We start from the raw sequence: 15,057 nt of genomic DNA on the forward strand, positions 1-15,057 counted from the left end.
CGAAATTATTCCTTGTGAATTGCTCTTGAATTCCTCAGTGTGAACGTACCCTAATGTGTCAAAAGGAAGTCAGTCATGATTCAGCAGACCTCCTGTGAACTACAGTGCAACAACATCCCCTATTAATTTGTTCCTGCTCGCTCCCAAATTCCCCCCTACCAGTTCTATCTGTGTACTCTTGCTCTATAATTATAGCATCAGTATATATAGTAGATATACCCCTTTCCTAAGGCATTTCTTGCTGCTTTTTTTCTGTACTTGCAGTAACTGTTTCAAAATCATGGCATTTTTACCATGATTTTGGAAAATCACATTAGAAACAGCCAATTACAGTAAAAACTGCAGTAAAATGTAATATGCGAATACAGCCTAAAGACTTTAAATCCTTAATAAACACCTCAATTGTTATCATAGGTCAAATCACTTTTGTCTCATGGCAATATGTATCTAAAAAATGCACATTGAGGTTGTGTTCACATGTACAGTATCTTGCGCAGATTTGATGCACATGATTTTCTGCTCCAGATCTCACTTTAAACTAAATGGGGGACATTTACTAATCTAGTCTATTCTGGGTATGCTTATAGACAAGCGTATGTGGTAGTCTCCTGTCTATTGTGCTCCTAATTTATCAAAGGTCTCACAGCCCTTGATAAATTCTGTGCTCAGACTTCAGGGTCTACAGCTTAAACTGCATTTAGACCTGCTCCAACATGGTCTGACATTTCAGCGTATTTTGGGCAGATGCGACTTGTCGCACTAAAGTCATACTTGATAAATTCAGCACCAATGCATTTTCCAATGCATTTCCGTCTAAAATAGACTTGCATGCATCATGTTCTAAAAATCTTCTAGAGCAAAAGTCACAGAAAAGTTGCACATATTTAGACTGCGACTTTCTGTGCGACAAATTTAGACAGGAAAAACCAGTGTAAATCCATTGATAAATCTCCCCCAATGACTGAGCACAGCTCTAATCTGCAGTTACAAATCCAGCGCATCAAATCTGTGCAGGATCCTGTACGTGTGAATAGACTTCGAATATGAAAATGCATCAACACTGTATATAATGTGAACAGACCCCAACCCTACTTATGAGTCTAATGAGTTCACCTGGGTAATCTTTAACAACTTAATAAAATGACCAGATGCACTTATGAAGTGTCATACCCAATTTCTCTGCATGGCCAGATAATTTATTTAACTCTACATTATTCTCTAATGATAGCTTACACTGCACTATATTAGCAAATAAAAAACAAAAAGCAACAAAGAATCACAATATGTGTCATATATCCATTAAGTACAATAAAGTGTCACATTTTTCCAATTTTACAATGCTAAAGACTACCATACAGTGTCTACCTTACAGAGTTATGTTATATTGACATATCCCTGCCATATCTCACCGGGTCAGTGCTTAACTAATACTGCCATACAATACTCTGATAGAATTCTGTTTACATGAGTGGTGTGATTCTCTCTAAATATTCGAGGGGATCTATGGCATTTGGGAAACCAGTGGCTCACCACAGATTCTTTTTATATATAGTGTGTTCCATCAGGTTCTGTCAAAGTGTATGCCATTTTGACAAGAAAATCAGTAATGCGCGCAAAACTTTAAGTGCATATGTAAACAGAGACTTATATTCCCTTAAACATCACCATAAAATACATAAAAAGCTGTGTATGATGGTAATACTTAAAGGAGTTATCCACCATAAGTTGATTTTAGTACGTACCTGGCAGACAGTAATGGACATGCTTAGGAAGGATCTGCGCTTGTCTTGGGGCTGAATGGCTATGTTGTGAGATTACATAACACTGTGGCTAGCTTTTTGTGAACTGATATTTCCTTTTTGAGTTCTCTTCTTTGCCGAAAAATCCAATAATTCCATTTCCTCCCTCCCACACCCCACCCATTGAAACATAAATGAGCTGCATCCATTCATAAAGACCTGTGGTTTTCAATCAGGGTGCCTACAGCTGTTGCATTAGTTGCAGATTGATCCCTCCACCCATTGAAGCAGACAGGCTCCCTGTCATCAGCTGACTAGTGAATCAGGTCTCAGCTGCATTGCAACCCGTGAAAAATCTGAGACAACAGTCATTTTGTATGCTGTTAAAAATAAATATTGGGGTGAAAATCACAGAAGAATTGTGAGAAAACTGTCACACACAGGTACAGACACTATATTATGAACTACACTAACTTTACAGCCCCTGTACCATAGTCAAATAAAAAAAAATCTTGGAATACCCCTTTTACACTTGGTGATAGTATAATGTTGTTATCATTTCAGTAACTAGTTTTGCTTCCTACAGTCTCCCACATGTAAAGTGACTTACTGATTTATCAAGCAAATATCTGACATATTATTAGAATATTGCTTCTTGCAAGGATAGTCACTCTGATAACAAGAATACATTGGGGAATGAAGAACTAAGACCTTTTAACATTTATAAAGGGCAACCTCCCCATTAGTATATCTCTTTTCGGTTTGTAGGCCATAAAATCCCCATCTTGCATTATGCCATTACTCTGCATGCTCCATTAGTAGCAGAACACCACTCCCTTTCCCTGATAGCACAATCATCCCCTTCCCTACCTTGTTCCTCCATTACCTTAATTCACACCTATAATCTTCTCCGACAGCACATACATCCCACCCATTCAGACAGAACATCTCTGTCACATAATAAGGTTGAAAAAAGACACTTGTCCATCAAGTTCAACCAATGAGGTGAAGGCAAGGGATATGGGTAGATGAAGGCTGATGGAATGTAATTCTATATTTATGCATGTGTGTTAATGTGATTTTGTTCTAAGAATGTATCTTACCCTGTATTGAAGCCCTCAACCATCCCTGCTGAGACCAGTTCCTGAGGTAGACTGTTCCACACTTTCACAATTCTTATGGGAAAGAAGGATTGTCACCCCTGGAGATTACACCTTGTTTTTTGAGGGGGTTATACCATATTTTTTGTATGTTACATTTATATACTTAGAGGAAATTCAAATATAACAACGGCGCTGTATACGCCCGCCCCCTCCCGTAGACTTGCATTGAGGGGGCATGACATCAGGAGGGGGCGGGGCTATGATGTCACGAGCTCCCAGCGGAGTACCCCTTTAAAACTTGTCCGGCAAGAGTACTGAAAAGTAATGTGGCTTACAGGAAGCAGGAAGAATCTGACAGAAGTCATAAATAAGCTTACAGGAATAGGAGTGTACACAACTGCTGCACATGAAGAGGCACATGATGGCTCTATTCTAATGAGTGGAGGTTGAACGGCTCAGCACCACTCACTAATGTCGGCCATGCACTAGATAAAATTTTTACTTACCATCAGCACCTTTTTTGATGTGAAAGGGTGTAACAGTTGACAAACAATGACAGATACAATATCTCTTTCATGTTTGTTTCTTTTGCCTGGAGCAGGTTCAAAGATGGTCAACCAGATTATTATGTGATATCCCAGTACGGGATATGTTCCTACAGTCCTGTCAGGTTGAGTCCCTGTACGTCCTCAGGTTGTATATTAAGTGTAAAGGACCTTTGATATGGTTACATGATTGTTAGTCACATGATAATGTTTGTCACATGTTTAAGTTATATGTTTTGTTACCCAGAGAGCACCAGGTGACCCACAGTTGGCCCATGGGCTCCTTGCTCAGTCCCCCTTTATAAGCAAGGGAGGAACTGCAATAGCTCTCTTTTCTCTCTTACACCACACTTTCTGCTGAGGTCAAGTCCAGTTCAGATGTCTCACGGTCAGTGTCCAGCACATCTGGAGGCCTCAACCTAAATTGCAGCCACTAGTCAGTAAGTCAAGTCCTCTTTATCTGCTATCATCATCTTCAGTCAAGTCAAGTCAATTGTAGTCAGCGTGGCCTGCACCTATAGTCTCTCAAGTCATTGCAAGTCCCAGCAAGCTGCGAGGTCCCCTGTGTTACTGGTCACCTCTCTGGGATCCTGGCCGAACTGTATAGACTGTAACACCTGTCTAATCTCAGTAAAAGCTACTGTTTATCTTAACCTGGCCTTGGACTATTATTTACCCCTGCCTAACCTAGGACTAGCTGTGTTACCTTTGGGTGGCAAACCACGCCCTGGTGTCACGAACACGAAGGGGTTAATAGAATCTACCCCTGGGCAACACCATCTGCCCCTTACACCTCACATCGCACCCCAAGGATACCACAATTAAATGATATTGGAGGACTACGGTCCCAAAAACTATTAAATTATTTAGAAAATAGACAACTAAGGGGTTGCATAAATATGTCAAAGGGCAAAACAAAGATCTCTCACACAATCTATTTGTGTCCAAGATTGTAAAAATGACAAGAGACATCCTCTATGCCTAAACTATAAGTAAACTATAAGTAAGTATTATGTCACTAGAGTGGAAATTTAAGATTATAGGGGGAGATTTATCATTGTTTTGCTGTCCTTCTTTTTTTTTTTTTTTTTTTTTTTGCACTGTTTCTTGCTGGTGTGAACCAAACTTATCAAAAAGGCCAACAAGCTTTAATAAATATTGTGAAAAATTTAATTCACCTCACAAAGGGCCATGAGTTGCCAAATTGGAAGTTTACTTTCATTTTCCCTCAGACTGAGTTGCCTGAGCTCTGGAGACCTGTGTGCTCGGTACAGAAGGTGCTGTCATAGCAGGTTGCCCTACATGTAAGTGTTTAGTGTTAAAAAGTGTTTCTGCCTGTCTTATTTTTTTTACTTTTTGTATGTTGCAGGTCCTTTTCTGTCCTTTTCCCTCAGACAGAGTTAGCCCTGCTTAAAGGGGTACTCCACCCCTAGACATCTTATCCCCTATCAAAAGGATAGGGGATAAGATGTCAGATCGAAGGGGTCCCGCTGCTGGGGACCCCCGGGATCTCGGCTGCAGCACCCACCTGTTGCGGCTTCCGGCAGCGCTGGAGGCTCTCATCCTAACGCCTCACGACCACGGTGACGGGAGATTATGATGTCACGACTCCACCCCCGTATGATGTCACACCCCACCCCCTCAATACAAGTCTATAGAAGGGGGCGTGGTGGCTGTCACGCCCCCTCCCATAGACTTGCATTGAGGGGCGGGGCATGATGTCACACGGGGGCAGAGTCGTGACATGACGATCTCACGTCACTGTGGTCGGGAGCCGAAGCCTCCAGCGTTTCCAGAAGCCGCAACAAGTGGGTGCTGCAGCCGAGATCCCAGGGGTCCCCAGCGGCGGGACTCCCGTGATCTGACATCTTATCCCCTATCCAAAAGGATGTCTAGGGGCGGAGTACCCCTTTAAATCACCAATTGTTCAATAACATAACCTGGCGTGCCCCAAGTTGGAATAACAGAGAGCTGTTGCACCAACCGTCAGACTATACACAGCTTACCTGTTACCAAGCTGTCTACCTGCAGCATTTTCAACACCTAGGCTAGTGTTTCTCAACCAGTGTGCCTCCAGCTGTTGCAAAACTACAACTTCCAGCATGCCTGAACAGGCAAAGCATCCTGGAAGTTGTAGTTTTGCAACAGTTGGAGGCACACCAGTTGGGAAACACTGGTCTGAACCATTGTGGTTAGGCTTGTCACCGCTCCCTGGTCTCAAAACTTGGGGCTCTCACTTTGCGCTCTCCAGTTTATAAGGTGAGCAACAATTTAAGGCGATTTGGCTCATGGAGCAACCCAAATACATGAAAAACTCTCTCCAGCTGGTTGTTAGAAAATACAAGGACAGCAGTGGTGTCTCCAGCTGTTGTCAAATGGGAAATAAAATTGCACATGATAATACTAGCTTGTTTTGCATGTCCTTATGGAATGTAACAATCTCTATTAATATATTGATCTTAGTTAACAATAATGTATTAATAAATTAGATAATCTGATTACGGTAGGTCACACAACCAGTGGAGAAGATAAAACAAATTAGTGGAGAAGATGATTTGGGTCAATCAATTATCTATTTAACATAAACATTTATTTAAAGTGGAAGTAAAAGATAAAACTAAATTTATGATAAAAAAAACAATAATAATATGTACTAATAATAATCATAGAATGCAGACCCAGATATATTAAATGACTGCTGCAAATAGCAGACCACAGGGCTACTCCTATGGCAGATTAAAATAAATAGCAATAATGTAATTATGTTGTATGTTATACAATAAACAGCTGGCAATAAATGTTATTGTAACACTAATGTGTTACTTCCCTCTGTAAAGAATACAATATAGGAAGCTGGCAATATTAGTGTAAATATAAACTAAAACAGCCTTAGCTGTGTGTCGATCTATGTTTCCGATTGTATAAGTCATAGGAGAGTGGCAGGTTAGACAGTAATTAATTGGTGCTCATGCAATTATGAAGCAGCCACAAGTGTTCACCTGGTAAGAAAATATTATGCAATACAGCAGTTCCTTATAGTGGAATAAAAAGGTATCAAGCGACCGCAGGTGTTCTCTTGTTTAAGAATATTATGTGATATATAACAGTCTCTTATGATGTAATAAAGAGGAATTAGGCAGCCACAGGTGTTCTTCTGTTAAAGATATTACTCCATATGTTGTAAAAAGGAGTCAACTTGGCTCTTAGAGTGTGTGCTTTTTAAATGGTACTGGTTAAATGGAGTCCGTCATTCAGAGGTATGAACAGTTGTTAGTTGTGATGGTCTGCAATCATAGTTATTTGTGCGGTAACAACTGTACGCATTTCAAGGCTAACTTGCCTCTTCTTCAGCAGGGCCATCACGCCCCCTCCCATAGACTTGCATTGAGTGGGCGGGGAGTGATGTCACACGGGGGAGGAGTCGTGACATCACGATTTTCCGTTCCCGTGGTCGGGAGGAATTAGCCAGAGATCCTCCAGCGCTTCCGGAAGCAGTTACAGGTGGGTGCTGCTTGCCATATTGCGGGGGTCCTCAGCGGTGGGACCCTGGTGATCTGACATAGGGGATAGGGGATAAGATGTCTAGGGGCGGAGTACCCCTTTAAGGCTGAAAGACAAATTCACATCTCAATAAGGGCCTAGACTAGTCTGCAGATCAGGGGAAAAATAGATCACTCTTTTTTTTTCTGAATTGACAACTGAAAGGGGTATTCCAGGGAAAAACTTTTTTTTTTATATATCAAATCGCTCCAGAAAGTTACACAGATTTGTATATTACTTCTTTTAAAAAATCTTAATCCTTCCAATAATTATCAGCTGCTGAAGTTGAGTTATTCTTTTCTGTCTGGCAACAGTGCTCTCTACTGACATCTCTGCTTGTCTCGGGAACTGCACAGAGCAGAAGAGGTTTGCTATGGGGATTTGCTTCTACTCTGGACAGTTCCCGAGACAGGTGCCATGAGAGAGCAGTTAGACAGAAAAGAACAGCTCAACTTCAGCATGTTACGCCGAGTGCTCCGGGTCCCCGCTCCTCCCCGGAGCGCTCGCAGCGTTTTCCTGTTCGCAGCGCCCCGGTCAGACCCGCTGACCGGGAGCGCTGCGATAATGTCCCTAGCCGGGATGCGATCCACGATGCGGGACGCGCCCGCTCGCGATTCGCAACTCGGCCCGCTTACCAGACTCGTTCCCCGTCTGTTCTGTCCCGGCGCGCGTGGCCCCACTCCCTAGGGCGCGTGCGCGCCGTCTCTCTGCGATTTAAAGGGCCAGTGCGCCACTGATTGGTGCCTGGTTCTAATTAGTGTGTTCACCTGTGCACTTCCCTATATAACCTCACTTCCCCTTCCCTTCCTTGCCGGATCTTGTTGCCATTGTGCCAGTGAAAGCGTTCCTTGTATGTCCCAAGCCAGTGTTCCAGACCTCTTGCCATTGCCCCTGACTACGATCCTTGCTGCCTGCCCTGACCTTCTGCTACATCCGACCTTGCTCTTGCCTAATCCCTTGTACCGCGCCTATCTCAGCAGTCAGAGAGGTTGAGCCATTGCCGGTGGATACGACCTGGTTGCTACCGCCGCTGCAAGACCATCCCGCTTTGCGGCGGGCTCTGGTGACTACCAGTAGCAACTTAGAACCGGTCCGCCGGCACGGTCCACGCCAATCCCTCTCTGACACAGAGGATCCACCTCCAACCTGCCGAATCCTGACACAGCAGCTCTGAAGTACTGAAAGGATTAAGATTTTTTAATGGAAGTAATTTACAAATCTGTTTAACTTTCTGGAGTCAGTTGATATGTAAAATAAGTTTTTTCCTGTATAACCCCTTTAACTTATAGCACTGCGGTCGAGACAGCCACCTTTATATATCAATGTTAAATGACAAGTTATTCACAAAATGTCCATCTGAAATCCATAATGTATGACCAATGTAACTTTCCATGGCATCTAAATGGTGCTTTTTATCTTGTGTCTTATTACAGTGGCCTAAAAGTTGATGTTTATTTATTCATATGGGTGGAAGGCTATTAATAAATGTACCTAATGTGCAATTTTACATTCCAAAACCATTTACGATAACATGTATGCAATATTAGGGGAATTCTCAATGTGGCAAATACCTTTTCACAGGACTATATCGCCTACCCAACATTTATTTTATCACAGTATGTGGCACCAAGTGTCAAACTAAGCTCTGCTACATCTGTATCCAATCAAACTGGATTTAGCAAATAAATAATATTTGTATACAACTGTTTCTGATCCTGGAATAAATCCAAATGCCATCCTTCTTCTAAGCCCTATCCACTAGTTAAAAAAAAGTGCCATGAGAGGCCCAAAACTCAAAAAGTCAACAATTTTTTGCACAAAAAGAGCCTTGCACAAAATCTAAAAGGACAATAAGACAAAAAAGGAGAGGTGCGCACCTAGTGCAGATCAATATGTAATGTGGTAGCTTGTAATAAAGAAAGGATGGCTCCTTACCGAGCAAGTTTATGCTGTGAGCAGAACACCTATAAACACGTGTATATGCAGAAAATCCGCAGCCTCCTTGTCCCTCCGGCGTCCAGGCATGAACCGGCCGGTAGCAATCAGAACAATTCACCCAATGGATCCGGTATTAGGAAAAAATGGGACTCCTCAAGGCGCTGGATGTGACATGTAAAATGGTTTATTTGGAACAAAAAAAGGGGATGCAACGCTCAAACAATATAGCGTTTCCAGCCCGAACCAGGCTCTTCCTCAGGCATGAGTATCTAAGAAACAGGTGTACCTGCATCGCTGCAATTGGTATGTAACATGAGGTTATATATAGATTCTTATGTTATATGGATACCAATCTTTTTATGTTTTACTGGATTTTAGTGTATTCTAATTTATGAATTGTGCACTTTACCATCTGGGTTTCAGTTCCGGTCCCAGTTCGGTTCCGATGTTGTTTTATTCTATGTCTTTTAAGTAACACCTGTTTCTTAGATACTCATGCCTGAGGAAGAGCCCGGTTCGGGCTGGAAACGCTATATTGTTTGAGCGTTGCATCCCCTTTTTTTGTTCAAAATAAACCATTTTACATGTCACATCCAGCGCCTTGAGGAGTCCCATTTTTTCCTAATACCCGATCCATTGGGTGAATTGTTCTGATTGCACAAAATCTAGTAACTTTAATACACCACAAAACTGGTGTTCAGGGTTGATGGTAATCTATTAATTGGTCCCAAAGCACCCCAAAAAAAGAGAAAAATGAAGATTTCCCCTTTATAAGGAACCCGTCATGTTGAAGAAAAGGTTCCCTACTTGGAGCATGAGAAGCCCGCGGTGTAACATGCCAGAGAATTTTATTTTTAATTAATACACTAATAAATACAGTCGGTGAAATAAGTATTGAACATCACCATTGTTGTCACTAAATATATTTCCAAAGGTGCTATTCTCACCAGATGTTGGTGACACCCATGTATTGAACATGCTTACTGACTTTTTTTCTATTTTTTTTTATTACTGTTTATTTAAAGTTTGGTTTTACAAAGTTTTATGAAATACAACATAAACAGACATGAATCTCAAAACATCAGGAATAAAATAAACAGAGAGGAAAAAAAATAACAAAGGTGCATTCTGACATTTATTTAATTCTCTGTATAAAAGCATTTGTTGGTTATGAAAACATCAAGTTGCCTCCTGTATTTAACCCTGTAAAGGAAATCTGTCAGCCTGTTCACCCACACTAAACCCACTAATGGGACACAGTCTAAGGCAAAATATAGTTTTTTCATATTGTAGAAATTCTCATTCCTTATATTTTTCTATTTGGCACAGACCACCCTAATGACATCTTCCATCTAAGTTTTACCTTTGTTTTTACCACCTATATTTTGTTGGCTTCTTATGCTTGTGTCACCAACTTCACTTATTCAAGCTCCATAGCTCCACCCCTAAATATAGTTCTGCTTCTGATATTAAAATATCCTTTTCCCACTTAAGATATTAAAATATACTTTTTCCCATGCAGCAACTCACCTGTTCCAGTTCCCATGTTGTCATCTACAGACGGTAATCTAGCCTCTGCTGTAAGTACACCCCTTGCATCACAGATAAAGGAATGGTGGAGCAGGGAGACAATGAAGCCATTGGGTTTACTTGGATGCAATTGAATCTAAGTGTATAGAAGCGAGCACAGAGGGAAAGAAAAGGTTTACCTCTGTTTATCTACTGTCAGATCTGTGACTGACAGTACATCAACAGAGATAAACAAAGGAGATAAACTGGTTGGACTGCATTTTCAATGTGAAAAACTACTTTTGTGGCATGTAAAGATTCTTCTCATAGTATATGACAGCAACAAAATTACAGACTGCCTCTGGAAGTCCTATAGACAAGGGACATCTACTTTTTTTTATTTTATTTATTTTTTTTACACTTGCCTAAACAATGTAAATAAGGTTTATGTCGCAAAGATACTTTTTTTGTAACTAGGGCCTCTTTAAGTAAAAATAAATAAATAGATAAAGAAAAGCCTCTGTAACAGGTGCGGAACTGCAAATCCCAACAGATAAGTGCTAGGGGGTTAAAATTAACCATATCTTTAGTTTTCCTGATCACTGTAAAGTTATAAAAATGGCTTTTATTGCAGCTGAAGAGTCCTACTGGTAGTGCTGAGCTGCAACTGCATGCCTGCTCACTCTCCTTCCTGCCCTGCAAGAGTAAGGTACAGGACTCGGCTTCCAGCTCTGTATGTCAATCAGTCAAAGCTGGGCAGAAGGGGGAGAAAGAATGTGTGCTGCAGCTCAGCACCCCCAGTCTGACTTTTAGCTGCTAACAAAAAATGCACTTGAAATTAAAATTCTGGACTCCGCTGAAAGAATGAAAATGTTCTTTCTTTTAGCAGAATCCGCTTGGACATGAATTACTGTATATGAAGATAAATTCACAGAAGGTGTACAACATTTTAAAACGTAACCTTTAATATTGTATCAATGTAAAAAGAACCCCACTACAAAAAAACAAAACAGGACACTTACAGGATAAGGTATAATGTCAGAAATATCCTGTAGAAGCGCTCATGCAGCAGATAGAACAAAAGTCTCGCAAAGTCTCATTTGATGTAATACGAGATTGGTAGGGGTAGTCTAGGTAGTTACCCTAGTAGTCCCTATCTGAGGGATTATGTGGTGATGCTACCCCAACTCGCTCAGGGACCATCGGAGCACTCGCCCTAATAAGACACTGATTCCTATGATCCCTACCTTAGCCGGATCCGCCCGGCCGTTCGCCGTTAGTTTTATTATACCTGGAAATCTGGCTGTAACTGGCACGGGCGGGGGTTTCTGTAGCTTAACTTGCACTCATGTCTGTGCCGCCCGTTCGCAGCGCCGCCCCAAGGATAGGGTATAAGATGTTAGATCGCTGCGGTCCCGCTGCTGGGGACCCCGGGGATCGCCGCTGCGGCACCCCGCCATCATTACTGCACAGAGCGAGTTCGCTCTGTGCGTAATGATGGGCGATACAGGGGCCGGAGCAGCGTGACGTCATGGCTCCGCCCCTCATGACATCACGGCCCGTCCCCTTAATGCAAGTCTATGGCAGGGGGCGTGACGACCGCCACGCCCCCTTCCCATAGACTTGTATTGACCGTCATTACGTGCAGAGCGATCTCGCTCTGCGCAGTAATGATAGCGGGGTGCTGCAGTGGCGATCCCCGGGGTCCCCAGCAGCGGGACCCCGACAATCCTTTGGATAGGGGATAAGATGTCTAGGGGCGGAATACCCCTTTAAGGTATTCAAAGTCATCTTTTAGGGAGATTTGTCATACAAGCTAAAGATTCTCCATGAAAATGTGGACAAAGTGTAAGTTTCTTATCTGTGCATATCTACATTCTGTAGATGTTGTTTTACAATGCAAAGAGAGCAGTCAGGTGACAAAGACGTTTCACACATCAGTGGTCAATATGCAAATGATTCATTTTGCTCCGAACACAATAATGTGGTAGTTGTGATAGAAACAATTTCCTCCCATGGGATGTTGTTATTTAAGTCACACCCATGGAATAAGCCTGCAACGGGTGTTTTAACATAATGTATAGAGTATTTATTGTACAGACACTTTCTGCAAAGAAATGAATTAATAATACAAAAAATACATGGTCAAACCAGAGGCTGATAGAAAAGGGAACCATGGCTATAGTTATTTAGGTTGTGGTCACTAGGCCACAAGGGGACTGTAAGTGATGTAAAATAGCATTTCTCTGAGGAACTGTTTTAGTAAAAAAAAATAAGTTATATAGTTCATAATAAATAGTAATGCAATAAAGAAGGATTTTACTGTGCTTTCCCCATCCATACAATCCTTATATATATATATATATATATATATATATATATATATATATATATATATATATATTATTATTATTATTATTTTTTTTATCAAGGGGGTTCACATACATTTTTGTGTTTAAACATTAGAGATCAATGAATGTCTGCCAGGCTTGCATGATTTCTAACATGTATGTGTTTGCTGTAAACTTTTTATTTTAGATCTTGAATTAATACTATCTGCTGCATTCTGAGTAAGAACCAACAAGGAGAACTGTATACTGGAGTATAAAGGCAATAGGTCATGGTCTCTTATATGACTTTAACAAAGCATGCATATATTTATCAACCCACAAGATGCTATTGGACAAATATAGCACACCTATAGGGTACGTTCTGATGACCGGATCCACAGCATATTTTACGCTGCCGATCCGTCGCTGAAGGACCGCTACAAGGTGCCTTTAAATGTGCCTGCTTGGAGTTTTCGCCAAAAACTGTTAAGTGGGAACGCAGCCTCAGGAAAGTCAAGAGCTTCCCACAGACACATTAGACACATTAGATGTTTGGCAGGGTTGTCTGATATGAATGTGTATGGTCAGCTTTAGGCTAAGCTTCCACACAGGTGTTTTACTGGTATTTTTGGGGAAACTGCCACTGCAGTTTTTGAGCCAAAGCCAAAAGTGTATTCAAAAGGAATGGAAAATATAAAGGAAGGACCTATAGCCTCCTACTGGATCCACTTCTGATATTGGCTAAAAAATTGCAGTGGCAGTTTAACTCCTTGGAGACGGAGGGCATATGCATACGCCCTCGCGTGCCGTCACTTAAGGATGGAGGGCGTATCCCTACGCCCTCCGTATTTCCGATCACTGCCGCTCGCCGGGCGGTGATCGGACCGGGATGCCTGCTGATATCTATCAGCAGGCATCCCCCCCCCCCCCCATGTCGGCGATCGCAGCAAATCGCAGGTCAATTCAGACCTGCGATTTGCCGCGATTCGGGCAAATCAGGTCACTGGTGACCCGATCTCCCGGAAAATAAGACTGATCGGAGCTGTCAGAGACAGCTCCGACCAGCCTAAAGGATAGGAGCGAGGTGGCAGTGTCGCCATCCCCTCCTATCCCCTGCCATTGGTCGGTCAGGCTGACCACCAATGGCAGGAGGGGGGCGGGGGGTTAGAGTTCATTTCCCCCCGCTCTGCCCACCGATCAAAGTCGGTAAAGAGCGGGGGGAACACGGGCAGAGAGGGGCGAGCATGGTCCAGCTTACCCAGACCTTCGGAGGCGGCGGAGGCGGCATCAGGAACCAGCGGATGCAGCAGGAGGAACGGCGGACGGAAAGTACGGCGGAGAAGGCTGCAGTGAAGATCGCGATAAGTGATCTTCACTGTGGCCTTCTAAAAGCTGCAAAACTACAACTCCCAGCATGCCCAGATAGCCAAAGGCTGTCTGGGCATGCTGGGAGTTGTAGTTTTGCAACATCTGGAGGGTCACAGTTTGGAGACCACTGTGTAGTGGTCTCTAAACTGTGGTCCTCCAGATGTTGCAAAACTACAACTTTCAGCATGAACTGAACTGACTGTCTGGGCATGCTGGGAGTTGTAGTTTTGCAACATCTGACGTGGCACAGTTTGGAGACCACTATATGGTGGTCTCCAAACTGTAGCCCTCCAGATGTTGCAAAACTACAATTCCCAGCATGGCCAAACAGTCGGGGATGCTGGGCATGTAGTTCTGCAATATCTGGCCCTTCAGATGTTGCAAAACTACAACTCCCAGCATGCCTGGACAGTCTAGGCAGGTAGTTTTGCAACATCTGGAGGGCTACAGTTTGGAGGCCACTACTTAGCGGTCTCCAAACTGTTCTTCCCCAGTTGTTGAATAACTACAACTCCTAGCATGCCCAGACTGTCCAGGCATGCTGGGAGTTGTAGTTCTGCAACATCTGAAGGGCCAGATATTGCGGGACTACACGCCCAGCATCCCTGATTGTCTGGCCGTGCTGGGAATTGTAGTTTTGCAACAGCTGTAGGCACACTGGTTGGGAAACACTGAGCTAGAGTCTGTTTCCTAACTCAGTGATTCCAACCCGTGTGCCTCCAGCTGTTGCAAAACTACAACTCCCAGAGTGCACTGACAGACCATACATGCTGGGAGTTGTAGTCTTGCAACAGCTGGAGGCACATGGGTTGGAATCACTGAGCTAGAGTCTGTTTTCTAACTCAATGGTTCCCCACCAGTGTGCCTACAGCTGTTTTAAAACTACAACTCCCAGCATGTACAGTCTGTCTGGGAGTTGTCATTTTGCCACAGCTGAAGGTTTGGGGTGCCCCCCCCCCCCTTGGGGCGCCCCCCCCCCCCATGT

The 15,057-nt window shown here is 42.9% G+C and overlaps 1 protein-coding gene across 3 annotated transcripts in view; it reads right to left on the minus strand.

The window, feature by feature from the left end:
- The window catches only part of BANK1 (B cell scaffold protein with ankyrin repeats 1), a 472,180-nt gene that overhangs the window by 453,129 nt on the left and 3,994 nt on the right, over window positions 1-15,057 (minus strand). Inside the window, exon 1 of one of the 3 annotated variants that reach the window (XM_056566509.1) lies at window positions 3,349-3,448. The exons of the other annotated variants lie outside the window; for them this stretch is intronic. The gene's annotated coding sequence lies outside the window, so the exon portion shown is untranslated. Of the gene's footprint in view, window positions 1-3,348; window positions 3,449-15,057 lie in introns of those variants that run through there. 3 annotated transcript variants of the gene reach the window in all.

Source organism: Hyla sarda, chromosome 1 (assembly GCF_029499605.1).
Source record: "Hyla sarda isolate aHylSar1 chromosome 1, aHylSar1.hap1, whole genome shotgun sequence".
Lineage (NCBI taxonomy): Eukaryota > Metazoa > Chordata > Amphibia > Anura > Hylidae > Hyla > Hyla sarda.